The following is a 6450-nucleotide window of genomic DNA, read 5'->3' on the forward strand; positions in this document are numbered from 1 at the left end:
GGGTCGTGTTAGAAAACAATTCACTCACAGATTCATAATCATGAAGGTGGAATCTAACTATATCGATAATAATATTTATTGCATCCATGGGCAGAAACATGTTTTTTTCTGCTGTAAAGTTGGGCATTTTAACATGGGGGTCTATGGAAATGGCTCCTTTCTGCAGCCAGTCCCTAGCGGCCCATATATGAACTGCAGTGTGTGGCACTTCCGTATTGGCTGTTACCCAGAGTTTGCCGCTTGGATAAAACTGAACATTTCAGAGTGGCCTTTTATTGTGGCCAGCCTAAGGCACACCTGTGCAATAATCATGCGGTCTAATCAGCATCTTGATATGCCACACCTGTGAGGTGGGATGGATTATCTCGGCAAAGGAGAAGTGCTCACTATCACAGATTTTTTAGATTTGTGAACAATATTTGAGAGAAATGGTTATTTTGTGTATATAGAATTTTTTTTAGATCTTTGAGTTCATCTCATGAAAAATGGGAGCAAAAACAAAAGTGTTGCATTTATATTTTTGTTCAGTGTATATAGTGGCGTAGAACATGTGTTGGTAAATATGTGACTTTGTTACATTTGTTTGTTATCACCAAAAATGTGTTCCGTGAAAGTAAAGCAAGTTCATAATTAGATAGACATCGTGAGGTATTTATTTTCGGTACAGTTTATGTTGAAACCGTTAGAGAGAGTGGCACACTTGTTAGCCTGTTCCATTCTTCTTCGTTTTCCGAAGCCGTGGCTTGGAAGCATACTGGCTTAGTTTCTGAAGGAAGTGACTTGGAAGTACCAAGCCAGCATCCTCGCGATTGAGAAACACCTGAAACACCCCGTTTCTTAATCGTGAGTACACATGCTGCAGAGCAATTATTTCAAGTATACTACGTCATAGAGTTAACATGCATTTAAACAGTCATTCGGCGCCACTCGATGAAGTAGTTAGCTGAGGTAATTTGAGCCTCTCAGGAGAGAGCTCTCTTCCACCTGGTTGTAGAAAAGCTCTTTAAATTCGTTAGCATAGCTAGCTAACCAGATGCTAATAACAGATCGCCACTGTGCTTACAACTAAAGACACAGCCACGCAAATACCGCGGCATGTGTACGGCTCCTTATGGGTACTGCAATATTTGAAGAGCTGGAGCGGCGTTCCGGTGCTCTCCGTCAGCATTCTAGTCAAGTGTTTTTCAAAATGGGGGCCCCGACCGCCGGGGGGGGCCACGCAAAGTTTGAGGGAAACGGGACATTTTTTTTTTAATGTTATTAATGACTGCATATTTATCAATCTATGTGTCCTTTGATGCCAATATTTTTAGAATCACACGACCGCCCTTCAAGCCAATCAGAATCGAGCTGAGTGTGAAACTGAGCTCAGCTTTTGGAGGCAAGTGATATTTCGCTCTGCAGCTGGATGAGAGCACGGATGTGGCAAATGTCATCAGAATTGCTTGCATACATCAGATTTATTTCAGAAGACAACTTTGTTGAAGAAATATAATTTTGCAAAGCACTGGAAGGTAGGATCACATGAAGAGAAATGTTCCAAGTTTTAGATAAGTACATCATCTCAAATGGACTTGACTGGTCTCGTTGTGTGGGGTGTGTGCTCAGATGGGGCAGCGGCTATGGGCAGGCAAAAAAGCGGAGTGACAGCTTTGATCAGACAGAAAGGCCCCAAATGTAGTGGTAACGCACTGCATGTTCCACCGGGGGCACTTGTACACATCATTAAAAAAAAAAGATATTGCAACAGGGAGGTCCCCGCCAGAGGATAGTGCTATATGGGGCCCCTGGCACGGCAAAGTTTGGGAACCCCTGCTCTAGTCTACACTCCTTTCAGATGACAACCACTCTTCGGTTCTCCACGAATTACACAAGTCACCCAAATCAGCGTTAAAAAAGCGACGAATTTGCATCACTGATTTAAGACACTCAACTTTTAGACTCACAAATCAGACCAGACAACAGAGTTGATGCTAGAGCATATATTTGAATATGTGTACATGATAAACATTTCAAAGTTGTTTATACAGGACAATCATCTCCTGTAGATAAGGTAGGCAATTCCTTTAGGACATTTAAACCCAATGTTTAAGTCCTGTTCAAAGCCTCAGTGCTGGACCATGGGGGGCGGCAGGTGGACTGATGCATCACACTGAAAACACAAAGCACAGTATCAGCAGACAGCCTGCAGAAATAGTTTAGTGTACAACATTACAGAAGTTTGTATCAGGTCTTAAGTCAGGCTCTAGTAAATGGTTTTCACTGAGTCTGTGCCAAAGTCCTGAGCTTTCTCTTCCAATGTTAAAATTCGAAAGCAGAGATGAAGGCTCTGCCATGAGAGTACACACTGGTTTACAGTACACACCAATACTGAGCTGCACTTACTATCCAGGCTTAGTCGAGGCAGGTCCTGCTGCTCCTCGGAGAAGACGAGTGTTGGTCAAAGCAGCTCAGTGCCGTCCTCTGCTAACAGGACTTAAACTAATGTTTAAGTCCTGTTAGCAGCCTCAGTGCTGGACCACTGGGGGGGCGGCAGGTGGACTGATGCATCACACTGAAACACAAAGCACAGTATCAGCAGACAGCCTGCAGAAATAGTTTAGTGTACAACATTACAGAAGTTTGTATCAGGTCTTAAGTCAGGCTCTAGTAAATTATTTTCACTGAGTCTGTGCCAAAGTCCTGAGCTTTCTCTTCCAATGTTAAAATTCGACAGCAGAGATGAAGGCTCTGCCATGAGAGTACACATTGGTTTACAGTACACACACTGATACTGAGCTGCACTTACTATCCAGGCTTAGTCCAGTCCTGCTGCTCCTCAGAAGACGAGTGTTGGTCAAAGCAGCTCAGTGCTGGACCATGGGGGGCGACAGGTGGACTGATGCATCACACTGAAACACAAAGCACAGTATCAGCAGACAGCCTGCAGAAATAGTTTAGTGTACAACATTACAGAAGTTTGTATCAGGTCTTAAGTCAGGCTCTAGTAAATGGTTTTCACTGAGTCTGTGCCAAAGTCCTGAGCTTTCTCTTCCAATGTTAAAATTCCACAGCAGAGATGAAGGCTCTGCCATGGCAGTACACACTGGTTTACAGTACACACACTGATACTGAGCTGCACTTACTATCCAGGCTTAGTCCAGTCCAGTCAGGTCCTGCTGCTCCTCGGGCTCCTGAGAGAAGAAGAGTGTCAGTCAAAGCAGCTCAGTGCTGTCCTCTGCTGACAGAGGGCTGCTATGCTCAGGGTTAATGGTTCACCATGGTTTTGTCTGCATGATGTGTTACATTGTTAGTCATCATTGCATGAGACTCAGTTCAATATTTGAACGGATTCAGTCACTCACCTTCAGTCAGCAGCATGATGTGAGCCCCTCACTGAGCAGCCTCTAGGGGCTCCACCTGCAACACAGGAAACAAGTCTTTAAATAATGTAAATGAGTTCAGATCAATTTATCCAATTAAAAATATAAAGCGTTCTGCAGCGTGACCTTTGAGCCACGTTACTGCAATTTAATAGTTCTTACAATCTGCATTTTTTACTTTTAAAATGGGACTTGAACAGCACCAGAGCCTCCCGTGGTGTGTCAGTATGAGGGTGTGCGGCCCCGCACTAGGCCGGCCCTGCGTGAGTGCAGGACAGGCCACTCTCGTGGGGCCCGGCTCTGCAGCCGCTCAGCAGCAACAGCCTCTAAACAGAGTCTGCGCACTGAGAGCAGCACAGAGCCTTTCTCTGCCAGCACTGTAACACCGAAGCAGACACACAGCCTGTCAGCTGACTTAGTGCTGGGGGGTGGAGGGGGAGGCACCATGGGGGTCCTGCTTCAGAAGGGATGATGCATCAGTGTTACCTGCAGTCCCAGAGGCAGCAGCTTCCATCCCAGAGCTGCCATTTGGACATGGTTGTAGGTCAGGATGTGGGCATGTCTGCAAGGGAACATCAGTATCACTTGGTGCCCAATGATGAAGGCCACATTAGTGGAGAGATGACAACACTCATTACTTTCTAAAAAAAAAGGAGTCTTTAGAGTTGGTATGATTTCTGGCAGCATATGCTGATGGAAAATGAGCAGAGCTGCAAGTCCCGACTACACATGGCTGTCTTATGCAGAAAGATCTGTCCGTTAAGCTAAGGCGTGTTCAGTTTTTAAACAAACCAAACATTGTTAACGTGTATATAAATAATATGACATGGTCTCTACATTAACACAATTAAAGGATTAGCCTGCTTTACCACATTTAAATATTCCAGATGACACTTAAGCATACTCAATGCATTCTATTTAAAATCGGTACATTTGCAGAGCATGGTGAAGTTCACCTGTTTTGAGCCCATGGAGCGAGCGCCGTCATGTGATTTCCATTGTCAATATGCCTATAATGAGAAACAGATTAAAACACATAGCCCACAAGATAAAAGGCAGTATAAAATATTTGGCTACTTCACTCTCCACTCACTGAAACTGCAGCATTGATCTACCCTAATGATATGAATTGGAAAGTGCTCTGCATTTAAACTGTTTACTGAAGACTAATTTAAGTACTGTGATTGCACCGACACCAGAGGGTGCCATAACTGGCAAACTTCAGTGTTGATCACTGTGCCCAAACAAGCCATGCATACTATATATATATATATATACACAGGACTTATTTCCTGAATAATTCTTAATTTAAAAAAAAGAAGGGGTTTCATGTTCTGAGAAATTATGCACTATGCATACAATTAATTACCTTCAAACTATTCTGAGAAAAACTCATTTATCAGCAGAACTGACCGACTTTTACGATGTGTGCTTAGAGCAATTCAAAATGGAAACTATAACGATGGTAGAAGCTACCATTAAAATAAAGCTCGTGTTTGACTGAAACACGTGTTCATGTTGGAACATCGTGTAGCCAACAGCAGTCCTTATTTAACTCACGTGCTTGTGTTTGCACTTTAGTGTGACTTTTTGAAGCAGTAACAAGCTATTAATGACAGACAAATAGATCACATGTAGGCTACGCGTCTTTTTGCAATTAAATGCCCAACTTTAACTGCGTCACACTACGCTAACTGCTCACTCTGTAGTGCTGATTGCTGATGTAACTACAGCCAACAGCGGGAGTTCTAACAGTTTCCAAACCAAACACGTGTTCTATAAGTACTCACGTCAGCTAGGACTCGTTCGCAGAGCAAAGTTCTTCACCAGACTGAGAGACTGGGCGGAAGTCTCGCTGAGACTTATATAGGGTATATGCCGCGGTGCATTTTGGGAGGGGAAGCTCGCCCAAAGATCGTATTTTAAGCAGAGCTACCACTAGGCTGTCCTCCTCTTAACAACAAAATATCTTACAGAACTCCAATTATTTCTCCAAATAATTGTACGCTACATTTGAAATAAAATGTAGCATTGAATATAATTCCTTATTGTAATTTTACAAGTTCTTTCATGACCGAAAGAACGAGATCGCGGATACAAGCGGCCGAGATGGGTTTTCTCCGCAGGGTGGCTGGTGTCTCCCTTAGGGATAAGGTGAGAAGTTCGGTCATCAGGGAGGGACTCGGAGTTGAGCCGCTCCTCCTTCGCGTCGAAAGGAGCCAGTTGAGGTGGTTCGGGGCACCTAGTTAGGATGCCACCTGGGCGCCTCCCTAGGGAGGTGTTCCAGGCACGTCCAGCTGGGAAGAGACCAAGGGGTAGACCTAGGACCAGGTGGAGGGATTATATCTCTTCGCTGGCCTGGGAGCGCCTTGGGATCCCCCAGTCAGAGCTGGTTGATGTCGCCAGGGAAAAGAAAGTTTGGGGCTCTCTGCTGGAACTGCTACCCCCGCGACCCGACCACGGATAAGCGGGAGAAGATGGATGGATGGATGGAATTTTACAAGTACAACATTGCATTGCTTTTTACATTTCATAATATATTTGGAAAAATAATTGGAGTTTGTAATTTATTTCCAACTCATTACTTCAGAAAACTATTATGTGATCGATAATGATTAATAGTAGTTGAATAACTTACCGTAATGACTTTTTCCTTCACTGAAAGATTATGTAGAGGATTCTGGCGATTTGTGAATTTCTGATAACTTCTGTATATTTATCTGAAAATGTTATATTGACGAGGGAATTTAACATTATAAATGAAATATGCTTTTCGAAATATCCGAAATATTATATTAAAACATTCGGCTAATGTTTCTTAGAATCAAAGCATTGTGTCACAGAATGGGAGACAAAGGTAACTATTTTCCTGCTTTATTTCAGATCTTGTTTGTTACATCACATCCAGAAAATTACAAAGATACCTGATGAACAGAAAAGGAAACAAAGGAGCAAAAGGTCACAGCCAATGAAGATGGCAAAGACTGTAACATGTTGGGATAAAAACGTTTTCAAGAGTTCTTTACCTAGAAATATTATGGTTGATGGTCGCAAAAATCTGTATTAATTGTCCCCTACCTACTTAAAA

The 6450-nt window shown here is 43.2% G+C and overlaps 1 long non-coding RNA gene and 1 other non-coding gene across 3 annotated transcripts; both read right to left on the minus strand.

Moving 5' to 3' along the window:
* Nucleotides 1-1967: 1967 nt before the first annotated feature.
* Nucleotides 1968-5208, minus strand: LOC117550438. Of its 2 annotated transcripts, XR_004569645.1 has the most exons (8): nucleotides 5153-5208; nucleotides 4319-4372; nucleotides 3849-3924; nucleotides 3345-3399; nucleotides 3126-3173; nucleotides 2789-2891; nucleotides 2386-2554; nucleotides 1968-2152 (listed from the first exon to the last, which is right to left on the minus strand). It is a non-coding gene; the product is annotated as an uncharacterized LOC117550438 (long non-coding RNA). The 2 variants fall into 2 exon arrangements; XR_004569646.1 differs by lacking the exon at nucleotides 2789-2891.
* On the minus strand, nucleotides 3595-3788 carry LOC117550488. Its single transcript, XR_004569659.1, has one exon. It is a non-coding gene; the product is annotated as a small nucleolar RNA SNORA74 (small nucleolar RNA).
* Nucleotides 5209-6450: the final 1242 nt, after the last annotated feature.

The sequence above is a fragment of the Gymnodraco acuticeps genome, unplaced genomic scaffold, assembly GCF_902827175.1.
Source record: "Gymnodraco acuticeps unplaced genomic scaffold, fGymAcu1.1, whole genome shotgun sequence".
NCBI classification, from domain to species: domain Eukaryota; kingdom Metazoa; phylum Chordata; class Actinopteri; order Perciformes; family Bathydraconidae; genus Gymnodraco; species Gymnodraco acuticeps.